This window comes from Stomoxys calcitrans, chromosome 5 (genome assembly GCF_963082655.1).
Source record: "Stomoxys calcitrans chromosome 5, idStoCalc2.1, whole genome shotgun sequence".
NCBI lineage: Eukaryota > Metazoa > Arthropoda > Insecta > Diptera > Muscidae > Stomoxys > Stomoxys calcitrans.
Genome location: NC_081556.1, coordinates 91,901,535 through 91,920,677, shown reverse-complemented (window position 1 = coordinate 91,920,677; position 19,143 = coordinate 91,901,535).

Genomic DNA, 19,143 nt, shown 5'->3' with positions numbered 1-19,143 from the left:
AAGTTATTACCAAGCCCAAGTTTTACAGCACTAACTTTTAAATTCCTCTTTAAAATGTCAATGTAATACTTATGATCCATTACTCCATTAATAATTTCAAGATTTCCCGCTCCTGAAGCCGCCATACACCCCCAAACCATTAAACCACCTCCACCATGTTTTACAGTAGCAACTGTGTTTCGTTCTTCAAGCTCTGTATTTGGTTTTCTGTACACTATGACCTTTCCATCGCACCCAAAAAGATTAAACTTGCTCTCGTCTGCAAAAATGACTGTTTTCCAAAATGATTCGGGCTGTTTTACATACATTTTTGCGAAGTTTAGCCTTTTCACTCGGTTTATTTTATTTATAAAGGGCTTCTTACGTGCAGTTCTTCCTCTGTAACTATGCCTTTTGAGTGTATTTCGAATTGTTTGTGTAGTAACTTCCTTCCCTAAATATTCCATAGTGTTTTTACGAAGAATGGTCGCATTTGTCTTCGGAGTTTTCTGAACTTGCCGCACTAGCCAACGCACATCTCCAACTGAAAGTGCTTTTGGTCGACCAGATATTGGTTTATTGTCAACAGTTTTCGTTTCTGTCCACTTTCTGATGATGGATTGTATAGTAGATCGTGGTCTATTTAATATTTCACTGATAGTTTTTTGAGTTAAACCATTCCTGTGGTGTTTTATTATCAAAACTTTTACCTCATCAGAAACCTTGTTTTGCTTACGACCTATTTTGACAAAAACTATATTTTCAATGAAATTAAATATTTGCTGTCAAGGGCAAAGCCTCCTTTACTAAATAAAACAGAAAAGGGGGATTCCCAAATAATATTTGAATTTGACTTTGATGATAGCACATCAATGATGAATACTTTTTTTGTTCTGTTTTTGGTGTTATTATATAAAATTGCATTTTTTGCGCTAATTAAATTTATTTTTTGAATTTATTTTAAAACATATTACGAAAAATAAACTATTGCATAAAACTGCATTATTTGTTTACTTTAAATTTTCTTCAATTACCCAAAATAAGTGAATTTATTATCAATTTTGCTAATGATGAATACTTTTTTTGACCGCTGTACCACATTTTTAGCTTGTAGAACCTTTGGTAGGTTTTGGTTGGGTTTGGTAAAATTTTTCTTCAATGTTGGTAGGAAATAATTTTCTGGAGTGGCAACATTGATCCCGTTATTACTTCTTGAGCCCCTATAGGACGCAATTCTTATCTGATTTGGCTGACATTTTGCACAATGACTTCTAGTATAGTCGCCAACATCCAAACCATGTATGGTCCGAATCGTTGCATAACCCCCTAATGGCATGGCAATTTTTATCCCTTATCCTATGTTTGCCTATAAAGAGATACTGGGCAAAGAACTTGACAAATGCGATCCATGGTGGAGGGTATATAAGATTCGGCCCGGCTGAACTTAGCACGCTTGTAGTTGTTTGTTAATACTAAGTTCCCATGAAATTTTCGAAAATGAAATAAAGGTTCTGTCCTCAAGAAGTAAAGGGAAGCGGAATTTGACTGATAAATATCCGTATTGTTTGGTTTCCTTTTTTGCTCTAATATTGCGATACTGACTTGTTAATGTATTGCGTTTTCATTTTATTAACATTTGGCGCCATTCTGCCTAAATTCTTATCATACACGTGTCTCTTTCATGGCGCCAATTCTATAGGAAAGTATCTCGGGGTTCGCTGCATCTCTCTCTCTCTCTCTCTCTCTCTCTCTCTTTCTCTTTCTATGAGCATGATGTTCTATGTAAACATGACTGGGGGCTTTGATATGCTAGCTTTAAAAAAATAATAGCAAAATTTGCAAATATTATCATAGTTACAAAGTGTAAAAAAGTGTGTTTTTAAAAAAAAAAATAGCAATGGTAATATAAGGGCGTTTCTAAATCAATGTATCCGTAATCAAAGTTTTAGGAATATTGCTAGTGAAGTTTTTTGCATAGCATAATTCCCCAAGCCCCTACAAACATAATTTGAGCCACTTTGTATGATAGCGGATAAAAACACGTGGAACACTTTTTTCTATCTACCAACACGCAGGGGATGTCGCCTATGAATGCAGTGCATTGCGTTGGAGAATGGATATTAGGTATTGGAGTGGGAAAAACATTAGCTGGAAGTCGACCACACATACGAACGGTTCGGGCGAAATAAGAATTCTCTCTATAATGCATTGTCCAGTTCGCTGGCCAATCAATTACAAACGGGTGTGAGTTCCTGGAATGTCTAGTATCTCTGACAAACATCCTCACATCAGGAATAAGAAGATGAACACACACCATGAAAGTACTTCTCTCTGTACTTTAACAACCCACATTGCGATGATGATGAAGGGAGCCAATAGAGTTGGATACCCCACTATCCCCAATCAACGCCATCGCCCTCCTCTGTACAGGTCCAGTAGCTCCAGGGATGATTTTGAAGCTTCAGCCCATACATGTGAGTTGTACTCCATTTTCGGCCTTATGCGAGTGGTGGAGTGAAGTAATTCTTACAACGTTTAAGGAAGCCTGAGCACTTGAATGCTTCTTACGACACTTCAAATACATGTTCAGCTCAACGGTCATCACTTTGTATCTTCATGACCAGAACATCAAGAGATTCTGATTGCTCAGCATTTATACCGTTAATAGACAAAGATGATCGTAATGGGTCAGCGAATCGTTTGTGTAACAACAAACAGCACTGAGTCTTTCTACTCGATTGATACGAACCCACTCAGAAATGGCCGGCAAATCCTGGCAGAATGTATCGTCCATAACCAGCCATAACCATATCTTGTCCTCAATCTCTCGAAGACTTGGCCTATGGCCGAATGAGTACGATTCACAGAGATTATTGTCACCCTCAAATGGGTAGATCGGATTCAATGTCTAACTCAACAGATCGTTAATGAAAACAAGAAAAAGAGAAGGAGAAAGGACAGAGCCCTGGGGTACACCTGGGATCAATTTGTGCTCATTGGATGATAACCCTTTTAAAACGACTCGTATAGTACGATCTCTGAGAAAGTTCGAAATAAATCAAACGAAGCCGTTACCGACACCAAATGCGACAAGATTTGATAGTAGTGCACCGTGCCAGACCCTATCAAATGCTTTGGAGATATCCAGAGCCACAAGCTTACTCTCACCACAACCGTCTCTCACTGGTGGATTGAGCGACTCAAACGTTCCGACAGAAGTGCCATGAGATCGCTCGTAGAACGATTTCTGCCGAACCAATACGGTTGCTCGCTAAGAAGGCCATTGGTCTCTTAATACCTCTCAAGATGGGGATTAACCAAGCTCTCCATAACCCTGAAGAGAGCATATCGCAATTGGCCGATAATTCGTAGGGTTGTTTGCCTCACCCTTCTTGGGTATTGGCTGAACTTTCGCAACCCTCCAATGCGCCGGGAAGACTCCTGCACTGTAACCAAGGTTGAAAAGGTTGCGTAATGGATGAGCAAGCGTTGAAGTACACTAGAGAAAGACAAGTGTTGATATGCCATCGGGTTCGGGGATTTATTAACGTCTAGATTTTCCAGAACCCTTTTAACTCCACGAGTTCAAAAAAATATCTGGGACATGACGGCCAGATACATTTTCGATTTAGGAGAGTGGTTGATTGCTATCCAGCAGAGAAAAGTTCCCTGCGAATATATCAGCCAACAGGTTAGCCATATCAAACGGGTCAGTGAACGTTTGGTCATCCTTAACAAGAGTTGGGATAGATGAAGAACTACCTTAAGTCAGTAATCGGCTTGTTGTGCGCTCTAAAAACTAGAAAGTAACATCTAAAAGGAAAATTTTAAGTTAGAAATTCCGTGCTACTTAATTGTTTTCAATACCACTCCCGTAAGTTGGTTCATGTGTGGTATTAAGTCTTCACCTAACTGCCGGTATCTGTTAGACGCGAAAGCCGGGCAATGACAAAGAAAATGCTCCAACGTCTCATCATCTTCCCCGCATGCCCTACACATGCTATCGCTTGCCGCACCGATTTTAGATAAGTGAGGTCGAAGTCCTATGTGTCCTGTTATGATGCTAATAGCTATACTGACCTCCTTCTTGCTTCCTTTCAGTAATAGCCTGGTCTTCTCACGATCTGGATCCCCCCATAGGATTTTTGCCGTCCTACCGACCGTTTCGCTGTTCCACAATGTTGCATGCGCATTCGTCGCCCACTTCCTTAACTCGGACTGCGTCGACCCGAAAGGCATCGGTTAACCAAGTTTATTGACGGCAGTCCTCTGGCCTTCACCCTTACTCCGTTATGGGTCGGCACCAAAGGATGCGGATTTTCCCATCCTCAGAGAAGGCGTTAATCTCATTCTTACACTGCAAGACTGTTCGTGACCTTACCGTCCTGGATGTTATTGCCTTATGGCAATTTTACTGTCGCTAAAGATGTTCCTACTTTACGTCCTCGCGTTAGCACCACACCACCTCATGCATTCAGTGATCGCTCAGACCTCCGCCTGCAGAACCGTATTATGGTCAGGCAATCTAAAACAGATCTCAATCCCTGGGTTCTCAATGTAGACCCCCAGACCCACTCTATTATCTAGCTTTGATCCATTCGTGTAACATGATGTTCCAGATGACAATACTAGGGTTCCGTCAATCTAAGACTGTGCCGATGGCAGAAGTGCCTCGCACTCGTCTTCAAGGTTCATCTCAGGTATCCGATTGGAAACATCTTGGTATGACCTGCTCCCATCTTCAAACCATTCTCTCATCGCCTTAAGTCTCATAGCCGTAGTGGCTGCCTCACACTTAATCCGTATGTCAATGGGTCGGATATCTAGAATAGTTTCCAGTGCCCTAATGGGCGTGTTTCTCATCGTTCCGCCTATGCCAAGGCAAAATGTTCTCTGAACCTGGTGTATGCTCCTTATGTTGCACTTTTTCGCCATAGCAGTTCCTTGGCTTGGTCTTCCCAGAGTACTTGAAAGCGGAGAGCTCTTTATCTTTTACAGCATTTTAGCAGTGTTATGCTTTTCGGGAGATCTGATTCTTTTTCCAGCTTTCGTAGAAGTTCTTGGAATGTCAGTTCTATCCGTTCCAGTATCCTGGGTTTTCACCTGAATGCGTTGCCGGTAAATACTCCTAAGTCTCCTTCGTCGTGCCCGGATCGCTTTCCCGGTCTGCTTGTGAGCTTAGCAATGCCATCGCTCACCTCTGCCATCATCCCGCTACCCTCATCTCGCGATTCGGCTGCGATGACTGTTTCATTGACACTGTCGCTGTCTAAATCTGAATCGGAAACACCACCTTTACCTAAAGGCTGGGGACGAACTGTGCATCCCTCTAGTTTGTCCGTCTCTTCCTTATAAATTAGTCTGAGGACTAGTTGTGCGGTTGAAGCATTACTCTCGACTACAGGTGACAAGGCACCCACACCTGTAGGAGGGGAGGACAACATGCTGCGGTCTGATGCCATCACCGCAGCTGTTGGGGCTTTGGAGTTCAGTTTGTTGGTAATAGGTAGTACCGTAATAGTTCTTTGAGGAGCGAAATGAAAACACGTCCGCTCCACTCAACGTTCAGAATGATAATGTGAGTCATTAATAAACTTTCTTACGGTAGTGTTTATGCCTGGAAACTCTAACTCCTTCATGATTGACGTCGGTTTTACGTTATTGAAAGCACCTTCAATGTCAGGAAATGCTACCATTGTACATTCCTTAACAGAGAGAGAACCCTCTATGTAGCCGAATAGGTCATGAAGGACTGTTTCAGTGGACTTGAAGAACGTCAAATCCACCTACCAACAGGAGGACTTTTATGAGCCAAGTTAGAGAAGAAAGTCCAAGGTGGTTCGTTCGAACTTGATTTTATGAAAGGCAGACCCCTTCCTTATTGATGTTAAGCTAAACATCAATAAGGAAGCGCATTCATTGCGAAAAGTTTCCCTCAGTTCCTTCATTCTTTAACTTCAATGTTGTAAGTGAAAAGAAAAAATAAATCTCTACTAACAAGCAGCCATTAAACCAATTGCTTACGGCTGTTTTCAATAATCATTTGAACAATTATTTAGAAAATTACATGTGTCACCAACGATCGTATCGACTTTCTATCTTTTCCACTTGTTGTTTTCTATTTTGAATAAAAATAATTAAATTAAAACATGTTTTCTCCTGCAACAGCCACCAAGATCATCATCATCATCACAGATAATGCTCATGTTGCAGCTATTTTCGTCATCATCGCCATTGACGACATTTGCCGCCAATGAATCCGTGGACAAATTCATGTTTCTTATCGGGCTTTTGTTTCTCACATTTTACGCGCAATTTTTCTTTTTCGACATTTTCAGTTTCAATTCATTGCAGGCAAAAAATCAGCGTCACAGCATTCATGCTGCATCCAAAACATTGCCCGCCAATCGATTGGGACTGGCCATATGTGACGACATTGAAAAGGAGATTATATAGCATGCCAGTGCCTGTTATTGGTTGCAGCTTGCCCAGTTTTTGTTGTAATTTTCGCATTATCGCTTTTACATTCCGGCTATGCGCTTCGCTGCTGCTGCACTTCCATGGAGAAATCCTCTGGAAACGCCCAAAACCAACATTGGGCCAGCCGCGGCCAGTTGGTTTGTAATTGCGATGTATGGAAATGAAGCCAATGTAGCCGGAAGTCTCAATGCAAATTGAGATTCATTAACACAGCAAAAAAATTTGTTCAGTGCTATAAAAGGCTTGCTTGGCTTATGAAGGGGGGGGGAAAGGGCTGCAATCATCCAGTGATAAGAACATCTTAAACTTTCTTCTTATATGCTATGTTTTTAGGGAAATAATTCAAAGGAATGGTCGAGCCCGCAAATTATACCAATAAGGTTCTTGTAAGGAAGTGGGGAAAGGCATGAGAGCATATCAAAAGTCGTTATGTTCTTCTAGAACTTGACTTACGGTTCAAACCTCACCAACAATTACCCATAGAGCGGCACAGGATGGCTATGAGCACCACACAGTGTGGAACTTTGAGTTCCGATTCGTGAGGTGTTCCTCCTCATCACGAGAAGCTCAACGGAAAATTTCCGGGTGTGTCCACAGGTTGCGTATGGTGGAATTCCCCATACGGAGTAGCTGCAACAGCAGTCTCAGTGAACGGCCGGGCGGCAACCGCTTTTGCTTAAATACTGAATGCCTATAATGCTTCATATGACAAGGCAAGTTAAAGGCGCCTTTAGATAGGTTAGTTAGGTAGGAGTGGCAGTCCTTTACAGACTCACTTAGACAATTTTAAGTTCATTGTGATACCACAGTAGCGACAGACCAAGGTTTCTGGCTGGAATCGAACCCAAGACCCCTGCACTGGTAATCCAAGCACGCTACGAACTCGGCTACTGGGGCGGCCTTAAGATAACTAATGGCCATAACGTTCCCGCGGCGATCGGTCCTATGGATCGGAACGAGCTGGCTTACCTATAAGTGCTTGGCGAGGATCATTACCTCCACATGGAGATGTGACTACAACAACAACAACCACAACAATACTAATAGCCCTCTTGACTGAGGAGGGATTAAAACCCGTCTGCTATACAGACGATGTTATAATACTTCTTAAGAACCAGTTATGCAGAAGGGCCGAAAGGGTCCTGGATATGGTATATGACTGGGTTAGACCCAGGGGTCTTAATGTTACTCTGGGTTAACATTGAAAGATTGAAATATGCCTGTTCACGAGGAAGACGAAGGTGGGCCAATTTAACGCTCCACGTTTACTGGAAATCTGAAAATTGCAATTTTTGCCCATGAACATTCCACTTAGGAACAGGGGCAAACTTCTCACATATCAATGAGTGCAGTTCGAGTAAAGTTTAAGCTCAATGATAAAAGGCCTCCTTTTTATGGCCGAGTCCGAACGTCGTACCACAGTGCGACACCTCTTTGGAGAGAAGTTTTACCTGGCATAGTACCTCACAAATGTTGCCAGAATTAGGAGGAGAAACCACCGCTGACAATATTTTCGGATGGTCTCGCCAGGATTCGAACCCAGACGTTCAGCGTCATAGGCGGACATGCTAACCTCTGCGCTACGGTGGCCTCCTCCCTCGATATCTGACAAGGTCAAATACTTGGGACTGCTCTTGGATGGGAAACTTAATTGGGGAATAGCTCATACTATCGCGGTGTAATCGAGGCGACGATAGGAAACCTGTAAGGAAGGGAGGAGGTTTCCGATCGGCTAACTGAGACGACACTTGAGGTCGAGTGCGAGGCAATGCTGCCAGTGGCACAGTCTTGAACTGACGGAACCCTAGAATTGCCGTCTCGAAGATCACGGATGGATCAAAGTTAGAGGACAGAGTGGGCCTGGGGGTCTACATTGAGAACCCAGGGGCTGAGATCTGTTCTAGACTGTTTTCGAGGTTACTTTTTAGTTTTTAGAGCGCACAACGAGCCGATTACTGGCTTAGGTGTATGTCCATAATGGCATGGGGCGAATTAATATCTTCACCCTCTTTTCAATCTAACCTAACCTAAACATTCTATAGCATCATCAGGGATTGGTTCTGCGATATCCTCTTTGCCGCCAAAGTCGGAGACTAGCAGTTGGGTAAAATGTTCTTTCCACATGCAATTTGTTGCATGCAATTTGTTTGCCAAAAAAGAGATACCGCGCCTAGAACTCGACAAATGTGATCCATGGTGGAAGGTATATAAGATTTGGCCCGGCCGAACTTATCACGCTTTTGTTCCTACTTATTCACATTAAAAAATCTCATTCGCATATGAAATGCTCAGTAAGACTGGTTGGTTTCATATAGAATCTAATTTTAATCCTATCCAGCTATAAAATGCAATGAGAGTTCATAAACAGAGAGTAAACGATCGTTTTATAAAACTATTCTCTGCCACTGCTGTACTCGCACACACACACACACGTGCAAAGTATTATAAATAGAAATTTCAGGTTTACGTTTTGTTGCAACCTGCAGACAGTTGCCGAGAGAATCTTCACACACAATGTAAGCACAAAGAGTGTGAGAGTAATTAATGATAATTGCTGGAAATTCAATTGTGGGAGTGTTCTAATCACGTCAGCAATTCTTATACTATTTACAACCCCGTCATAGATAATTGAATCTACAACAACAACAGCAATAGAAGAAGACAATAACATACACAACTGCAATTATTTAGATGGGGGGGAAAGTGCCAATAAAAAGTGGGCAAACTTTTAAATAGAATTTTGTCATTTTGCATAAACACGGGCATTTTGCATACATTTAGGGCTTAGTTGTTCAATACACAGAAAATAAGCGATAAAAGATCGAAATAGCATAATACCAGGGTGGTTCTAGAACAGGGCGATCTTATAAAAACACAGTTATAGTTCGGATCCAAAATAAATGCTGAACATTGTAAATAGAAGTCTTGTGTAATATTTCAGTTCATTCGGATAAGAATTGCGCCTTGAAGGGGCTCAAGAAGCAAAATCGTGAGATAGGTTTATATGGGAGCTGTATCAAGCTATTGATCGATTCACACCATATAAGGCACGTATGTTGAAGGTCATGGGAGGAGCCGTTGTACAAAATTTCTGCCAAATCGGATGAGAAATGCGCCCTCTAGAGGCTCAAGAAGTCAAGACCCCAGATCGGTTTATATGGCAGCTATATCAGGTAATGCACCGAATTACGCCATACTTAGCACAGTTATTGGAAGTCATAACAAAACATCTCATGCAAAATTTCAGCCAAATCGGATGAGAATTGCGCTCTCCATTGGCTCAAGAAGTCAAGATCCAAGATCACTACACCAGAGTATGAACCGATTTGAATCATACTAAGCACAGTTGTTGGAAGTGATACCAAAACACTACGTGCAAAATTTCAGTCAAATCGGACTGGAATTGCGCCCTCTAGAGGCTCAAGAAGTCAATACCCAAGATCGGTTTATATGGCAGCTATATCAAAACATGGACCGATTTGAACGATACTTAGCACAGTTGTTGGAAGTCATAACAAAACACGTCGTGCAAAATTTCAGTGAAATCAGATGAGAATTGCGTACTCTAGACACTTAAAATGTCAAGACCCCAGAGAGGTTTATATGACAGCTATATCAGGTTATGAACCGATTTCAACCATACTCAGCACAGTTGTTGGAAGTCATAACAAAACACGTCGTGCAAAATATCAGTCAAATCGGTTGAGAATTGTGTACTCTAGACACTCAAGAAGTCACGACCCAATATCGGTTTATATGACAGCTATATCAGGTTATCAACCGATTTCAACCATACTCAGCACAGTTGTTGGAAGTCATAATAGAACACCTCATGCAAAATTTGAGCCAAATCGGAGAAGAATTGCATACTCTAGACACTCAAGAAGTCAAGACCCCAGATAGATGTATATAACAGCTTTATCAGGTTATGAACCGATTTCAACCATACTCAGCACAGTTGTTGGAAGTCATAACAAAACACGTCGTGCAAAATTTCAGCCAAATCGGATAAGAATTGTGCCCTCCAGCGGCTCAAGAAGTCAAGATCCTAGATCGGTTTATATGGCAGCTATATCATGTTATGAACCGATTTGAACCATACTCAGCACAGTTGTTGGAAGTCATAATAGAACACCTAATGCAAAATTTGAGCCAAATCGGATGAGAATTGCGCTCTCTATTGGCTCAAGAAGTCAAAATCCAAGTTCGATTTATATGACAGCTACACCAGAGTATGAACCGATTTGTATCATACTTGCGCCCTCTAGAGGCTCAAGTAGTAAAACCCAACATCGGTTTATATGGCAGCTATATCAAAACATGGACCGATTTGAACGATACTTAGCACAGTGGTTGGATACCAAAACACTACGTGCAAAATTTCAGTCAAATCGGAGGAGAATTGAGCCTTCTAGAGGCTCAAGAAGTCAAGACCCAAGAACGGTTTATATGGCAGCATGGACCGATTTGGCCCATTCGGGCCAACCAACCTACACTAATAAAAAAGTATTTGTGCAAAATTTCAAGCGCCCAACTTTACTCCTTCGAAAGTAAGCGTGCTTTCGACAGACAGACGGACGGATGGACGGACAGATATGGCGATCAAGAATATATGTACTTTATGGGGTGTCAGACGCATATTTCGAGGTGTTACAAACAGAATGACGAAATTAGTATACCCCATCCTATGGTGGAGGGTATAAAAATGCAAATTTACTTAGGAACTTTGTTAAAAAACCATTCAAAATCGGTCAAGAACCTGATATAGCGTAAACCGATCTCCCGATTTGACTTCTTGAGCCCCAGGAAGCCTCAATTTTCATCCGATTTGGCTGAAATTTTGCCTGTAGTGTTCTGTTATCCAATAACTGTGCAAAGTACCGTCCAAATCGGATTAAAAACACATTTTCTTTGCTCTTGTTTTCAAAATTTTATTTTTCGGCCAGCCTAATTATAATAACAAATTACTGACGTTAATTCTGAGCCGGAACTCACGAAAAAGTGAAATCAACTTCAAATTAGTAGATTTCCTAATGCAAGCATATTCGCAAAAGATGTTAGGTAGCATAGGTGACCAAGTTTCTCGTATAGTGTGCATATGCAAAGTGTTCACGTGAATTTGCTGGTAGCCGACTGGCTGATGGCGGGTAGAAAATCACAACTCAAGGGTGTCAGGTTATAGGAATTTTTCGCAGAATTCAGTGCAAACAACAAGTTGTTTTCACACAATCAAGTCATTAAAAGAAAATGAAGTTTTATTCGCTCCCTCGGAGGTGATGTGGGGACGTGGTACAAAACGATATCGCATTAAACCTCCGCAGCAGCCTCAACGTAATGTAACAACAACTACAACTACAACCATAACAACTATTATGAAAAAGATTCAATTAGGTTTTATTAATCCACAACCGTATAAAGGGAAGAGGCAGCGTTGTCCATCTCTGGCTGATATACAACATATCTACGAACAAGCAAACAAAAATCCCACACAAATATGCCGATCGAGCTATTCGCGTGACTATTAAACAGCGCGAAGTGAGGCCTAAGAATTATAAGGCAGTGCTGCAAACTTTAATTGAATTAACGCCTTTATCCATTCACACAAACACTCTGTCGCACACTCATACACATCCAGCCGCGCAGGGAGAACATCGTATGTCTTTATTATGATTAGACTATTGCAGATCGTCTCACTCTATTGTGTGTTAAACGACCAGTGTGTAAATGAGCGCTTAGCAGGGTGAAGATTCCTCCATGCAGGTCTTTGACAAGTTTAGCTTTGTTGTTTACTGGACAAATACACATACCTTTATTATGCGTAATACAGGGGTCTTGCAAGCCGTAAAACGTTTTGGTTTTTTTTTAATACCCACCACCATAAGATGGGGGTATACTTATCATGTCATTTCGTTTGTATCACCTCGAATTATTGATCTGGGACCCCATAAAGGATATATAATCTGGATCGTCTCGACATCCTGATTCGATCTAGCCATGTCTCTCCGTCCATCTGTCGAAATCACGATAGCGGTCGAACGCGTAAAGCTAGCCCCTTGAAATTTTGCACAGATACTTAATATTGATGTAGGTCGTTGGGTATTGGGCAAATGGGCCATATTGGTTCAGATTTAGATATAGCTCCCATATAAACCGATCTCCCAATTTGACTTCTTGAGGCCTTACAAGCTGCAATTTTTGTCCGATTTGGCTGAAATTTTGTATGTTTTGATCCGTCATACTTTCAACAACTGTGCTTAGTACTGTCAAAATCGATCAAGAACCTGATATAGATCCCATGTAAACCGATCTCCCGATTTGATTTCTTGAGCCCCTGGAAGCCTCAATTTTCATCCGATGTGGCTGAAATTTTTCACATAGTGTTAGTGTTATGACATCCAACAACTGTGCTAAGTACCGTTTAAATCGGTCAAGAACCCGATATAGCTCCCATATAAACCGATCTCCCGATTTGACTTCTTGAGCCCCTAGAAGCCGCAATTTTTGTCCGATTTGGCTAAAATTTTGCATGTGGTGTTCTGTTATGACTTCCAACAACTGTGTCAAGTATGGTCCAAATCGATCTATAACCAGATATAGCTCCCATATTTTAGCAGAATCCATGGTGGTGGGTTCCCAAGATTCCGCCCCGCCGAACTAACCACGCTTTAACTTGTGTATTACTCTTTAGAATAGGACGAGGGTCGATCGATATCGATCTGGATATCTATAAAGGAACGATTTGATTTCTCGACATCCCTCAATTTTAATCGGTTTGAAGCTTCTAGGGTCCAGGCTATATCCATATTAAGAAACAAACCTCAACTTGTTCGATGTGGATGAAGGACATAAGTGTACATCATACGCAATTTCAAGCGAAACGGATCATAGGTTTCCAGGAACTTAAGACATTAAGTCGAATGATTGGTTTATATCGGAAATACATACATATGTCCAAAAATTTACTATTTAGTCTAAATTTTGATCCCCAAGGACCTACATCAAGCAAACAGTGTGTACAAAATCTCTAGCTTATATTTCTGTTCGATTAAACGCTACCGTCATTTCATCCGAAAGACGGAGAAAAATCGCTAGACTGATTAGCAATATCATGGTACAGCACGGGATGACTATGAGCACGGGTTGGAACCGTAAACTCCGACTTGTGTAGGGTTCAACGTCATCACGACGAACTCCACTGAGAGCTACCAGGTGCTCCCGCAGATTGCCGATAGTGATATGCTGAATATACGGAGTAGCTGTAACGGTAGTCGCAGATAATCGAACTGCAGAGTCTCAGTGGGAGATCGGCAAGCGCCGGCTCTTGCTTAAATATTGATTGCGCATGATGCTCGATATGACAAGGCAAGCTATTGGCGCCTTTAAATAACCAATGGACATGATGTTCCCGCGGCAATCGGTCTTATGGAACGGAATGAGCTTGACCAACTATAAACAGGATCGCTACTTCCACATACAAATGTGGCTACAATAAAAACACAATGTCAAGGCAATCGAGAATATATGAACTTTATAGGGTTTAATCCCCATTAGACGAACAAAGAACAAGCGTCTCGGAGTTCTGCGCTCTTTCTTCAATTTCAAGCACTTAGTTTCAAATTGCCTTCTTCAATTGGTCTTTCCAGAGTTTTGGTCTTCCCCTCTATGTTCAATGCAGGTTTATTTTGAAATGATTTTTGAGCTTCAGCTTTTTCATTCAATCTGACCTAGCCCAACGAGGAGGACTAGGGGTCCTCTGGAAAACGCAAGAAAATTGTTGGCCGCAGTAACTCTGTAACGGGAAGCCTGAACGAGGTCTTTTTTATGGGATTGTCCCGAAAGAGTACCGCCGCGTAAAACCAGCCAGTCATGGTGGTCACCGGAGCTGAAGGTGCTCAGAAGGGAGAGTAGAAGGTTTTGGATTAAGGCCAAGAAGGAGAACCCGGCAGAGTGCTGGGACGAATATTGCGATGCCCTTAGCAAGTTCAAGAAGGAGACGAGGACGGCGAAAGGGCGAAGAGTTCCTGGGCGAAATTCTTTGGAAAAATGGAAAACACTAGTGAGGCATCTAGGTTACGCAAAGTGCTCTCAAGGGATGCTAGTACGCCTAACTTCCTGAAGAGGGAGGACGGCACTTACACTGAGAGTGGTCAGGAGACAGTGGAACTTTTGATGGGGATACATTTCCAGCAAGAGGTCGGCGGTCAAGATATCGAAATACCTACATATGCGGCCATGGGGGATGACCTCATCGTTGACGAGGAGAAGATAGTATGGGCAGTCCGCACAGTTTTAATACCCTCTCTTTAGGAAAAGGGTAGTCTTAGAACCCTTTCCTTAGGGAAAGGGTAGTTTTAGTACCCTATCCTTAGGGAAAGGGTAGTATTAGTACTTATTCCTTTGGGAAAGGGTAGTTTTAGTTCTTATACCTGAGGGAAAGGGAAAGTTTTAGTACCCTTTCCTTAGAGAAAGGCTAGTTTTAGTACTTATTCCTTAGGGAAAGGGAAATTTTTAGTACCCTTTCCTTAGGGAAAGGCTAGTTTTAGTACTCATTCCTTAGGGAAGATAGTATGGGCAGTCAGCACTTTCAGGCCATTTAAGTCCGTCGGACCTGACGGTAATATCCCGTCACGGTTGCAGGAGTCCTTTAGAGTCACACAGCCCTGGCTTGAACGGATTTTCCGAGAAAACCTGGTGTAGTCCTACATACCAAGGGCATGGTCAAGGTGGACTTTATCCTCAAGGAGTGAAGGTAAGAGGGGGACTGACGCGGAGAACTTCAGTGGGGCACAATACGCATGCCTCGAATGCAGGTCGGGACGTCTCTCCAATCGAAGGTGTACACTATGGCGGCCTTCTTGGATATTGAGGGAGCCTTCAATAACATGGACATACGATCGATAGCTGCCGCACTGGGCCGCAGTGGACCAAAAATATGCTATGGCAGGATAATTAATGCGTACGTTGGAGATGGTGTGGAATGACCAGCGGAACCCCGCAGGGAGGGGTTTCTTACCGATTCTATAGAACCTCGTGATAAATGAAATCCTGATGGATCTCGACGGGGGTGGCACAAAAATAATCGATTGTTGCTGGTCCGAGGCAGGTTCCAGTCGACGATCAGGGAGATCATGGAAGGGTCATTAAGGTGATTGTTGCGATGGGCTACCAGAAATGGGTTGAGGATACAAGATACCAGAGTGCAGACTTTCCTCCTTGGACGCAAAGACCCTGCAGCTGCCGAAGGAGGCGAGGTACCTTAGAGGAGAAAGGCCGTAGGGAGCTATGCGCTCTTCACTCCTGCAGGTAGAAAGTGGGGGGTAACCCACAACATGATTAAGTGGATGTATACGGCCATCGTGAGACCAGTACTGATCTATGGAGCACTGGTATGGTGGAAGGCCGTGGAGAAGAGGGAAAGGACGAGAGAATTCGAGAAGGTCCAGAAATTGGTCCGCTTCGGGATCTCAGGTGCACTGAGATTCGCACCGCAGGCAGGTCTGGAAGCGATGTTGGATATGCAGCCCATTGGGGCCTATATTTGAACCTGGGCCGCCAAAGTCGGCATGCTGAAAGAAGACAATTACGGCCACAGTTCGATTCTCTGGCTGTTAAGGATGCGGAGGGTGGATTAAGGAGAATCTCCGACTACCTAGCACCAGTGCCCACTGGGATAAGGGATTTCAAGATTCGTTTTCCTGGGAGTGATGAAAGGAAGGCGAATTCTATGTTTGAGGAGGATGAGACCTCGATCAGGGACTGGATTGGGTGTCTACTCACACGCACTCATTATCGGTATGTCTCTTAGACCTCCTGACGAGTGTACGGTTTTTCAGGCAGAGGTCAGTGCCATTACAGTAGCGGGATTAACCGACCTACAAACTCAGGAGTTATGTGGACAGTATGGAGACGCTCAAGTTCTTGGGGTCGAGAACGGTGGGCTTGAGGTGAGTGGCGGATTGTTTTTAGATCCTGGACAAGCTCTGAGTCCACGATATAACGCCGACATGGGTTCCCAGGCATGAGGGCATTCCAGTGAAAAAGAGGGTGGACGAATCGTCTGCGCCTGGCCAACCAGCCACCGGTCTGGGCTACGTGCCATTTGTCGTGCTACTGAACACAGTAGAAGAGATGGGCAGAGTAGTATCGGTGGCGAGATCGGACTCGGCGGATGGCTGCCGGACCGCTAGGACGCTCGCGGGCCTGTCATCGACCGGAGGAGGAGGATGGAGTTGGAGTTCGACCTCTTATCGAACGCCAGCGATGTCCGGTTATGACTCCTTAACAGGAGTTATAACCGGACATAGCCGAATGGAAGCGCGCCTAGAGAGAGAATATGACCACTGCCCCGCCCATGATATTAAAATCGTTCTGGGAGATTTTAATGCGAAGATAGGGAAGAAACAGTTCAACAGTCCAAAAGTTTAGCCTCCTTGTATAACGTCCAGGAAGGCATTCATCCAGCGTGCTAGACGTACGATCGATCCGTGGAGCATATAAAGATTCGGATGATTACCTCGATGCAGCAAAGGTTCGCACCCGTTTGAACATGGCGAGGAAAGTACGATCTGACACTACACGGAAGCTTGTAAAGCAGCAACCTCAACAAATCGCAGCGGCATACTCCACTCGACTGACCCAAATGCTTGATGAAAGCATTCCTTGTTCCGATGATATAATGGCGCAGTGGCAAACTATTGCCCACTCCATGGAAAATGCCGCGAAATCCGTACTTGGGTACCGGAAGCCTCCTCCAAGAAGCACATGGTATGACCAAGAGTTTCGAGATGCTACTGAAGCCAAGAATGCGGCATATAGTGCAACCCTGTAATCAGTAGCACCGCGCCAGATGAAGGAGAGGTATCGGGAGAAAAGGAGAGAGGAGAAACGTCTATTCCGCAGAAAGAAAAAGGAAATGGAAAGACGTGAGTGTGAGCGAATTGACATGTACAGGAGTCAGAATGAAGTCCGGAAATTCTACCAAAGAATTAAACATCAAACCGATGGCTTTGGTGCAGGCACATCCTTCTGCAGAGACAAAGAAGGAAATCTGGTAACTGACACAGATAACATGCTGAGGATACGGAAAGAACATTTTACCCAACTGCCAGGGTCCGATGTTGGCGGTGAAGAGGGTACCGCAGAACCAATCCCTGATGATGGTATAGAATGTTTACCTCCTAGTCAGAATGAGGTCCAGGTAGCAGTGACCCGACTAAAGAACAACAAGGCAGCAGGAGCCAACGGGTTACCCGCTGAACTATTTAAGACCGGAGGCGACACACTGATATGGCGTATGCATCAGCTTATCTGCGCAATCTGACTAAAAGAACGCATACCCGATGATTGGAACCTCAGCATACTATGTCCCGTACACAAGAAAGGAGACTAGACGGAATGTGCCAACTACAGAGGAATAAGTCTCCTCCCCATCGCATACAAGATACTCTCGAGCGTACTGTGTGAAAGATTAAAACCTAAAGTCAATGAGATAATTGGGCCCTATCAATGCGGCTTTAGACCAGGTAAATCCACCCTAGACCAGATATTCACACTGCGCCAAATCCTGGAAAAGACCCGAGAAGGACAAATCACCACCACCCTGTAAAATTATAAGACTCTGCAGGATGACACTTGCTGATACGCGTTTCGTTTTCGTCATAAGGGGAGTTCGTTTTTCTAATCCTTAGTTTTTTTTTCAGAGTAATCGGTATTACGAAGTTTATGACTCCCGCGTTTTCCCGAGCACCTTATTACGAAACAGAGGCAAATGTTTTCTTAAAGTACGTTTACATTGGCCACTAAATCCCGATTTATGGCCTTTTCGAGATTTAAGTGCTAAATCCTACAATATGTTTTTTGCAGGTTTTACCACACAAAAATAAATCCCATTTTTGCAAGACTTATTTTTAAATCCCAAACAAATCCGATTTCATGGCTGATCACAGAAAATATTCACGGATAAACCACTGTTCCTTCACAAACTTCGACGTGTAATGCGTGTGAGTGTTTTTTCTTGAGCGTTTCTTGTGTCTTGTAATTTAATTGAATTTAGATCGTCACTTGTTTTGCATCCGGGTAAATTAAATAATTTCGTAGTCAAGTGACGATATCGGTGATACCCGCAAGCCATTCAGAAGAGGGGATGGGTAGAGCGAGAGTCTGGGTTGATCTGATGTTGGTGAAGAAAGCTCTGATCGAGAGTTAAACGATGGTTATCTCGTATGTAGAAAAAACCCGTTCTAAGCATATGTAAAAGGTTACTCCATCATTGGATGGACGATTTGTTTTGAAGCAATTTAGATTTTGTGTATCTTTTCTTTTTTTGTTAAAAATCAAAAATACCATAATAATTGACGAGAACTCTGCTACAAGACCATCATTAATAATATACATAAATAAATTGGAGTCTCATGTGATTTGCCTTCATAATATTTGAATAACATAACAAGTAGATTGAATTGAATATTGATTTTGTAATTTGATCTGATCACACATCTGAAAAGATTTTTCTAATGAGCAGGTGACAAAAATTTTTAAATAAACAACAAATAGAAAAAAATTTTGTTGACAAAACTTTTTTTAGAAATAAAATGCGTTCAAATATAAAGAAATACAAATTTAATACAAACACAAACATACAGAACTCATTTCTTCCAATAGTCATGAAACGATGTTCGATTTTGA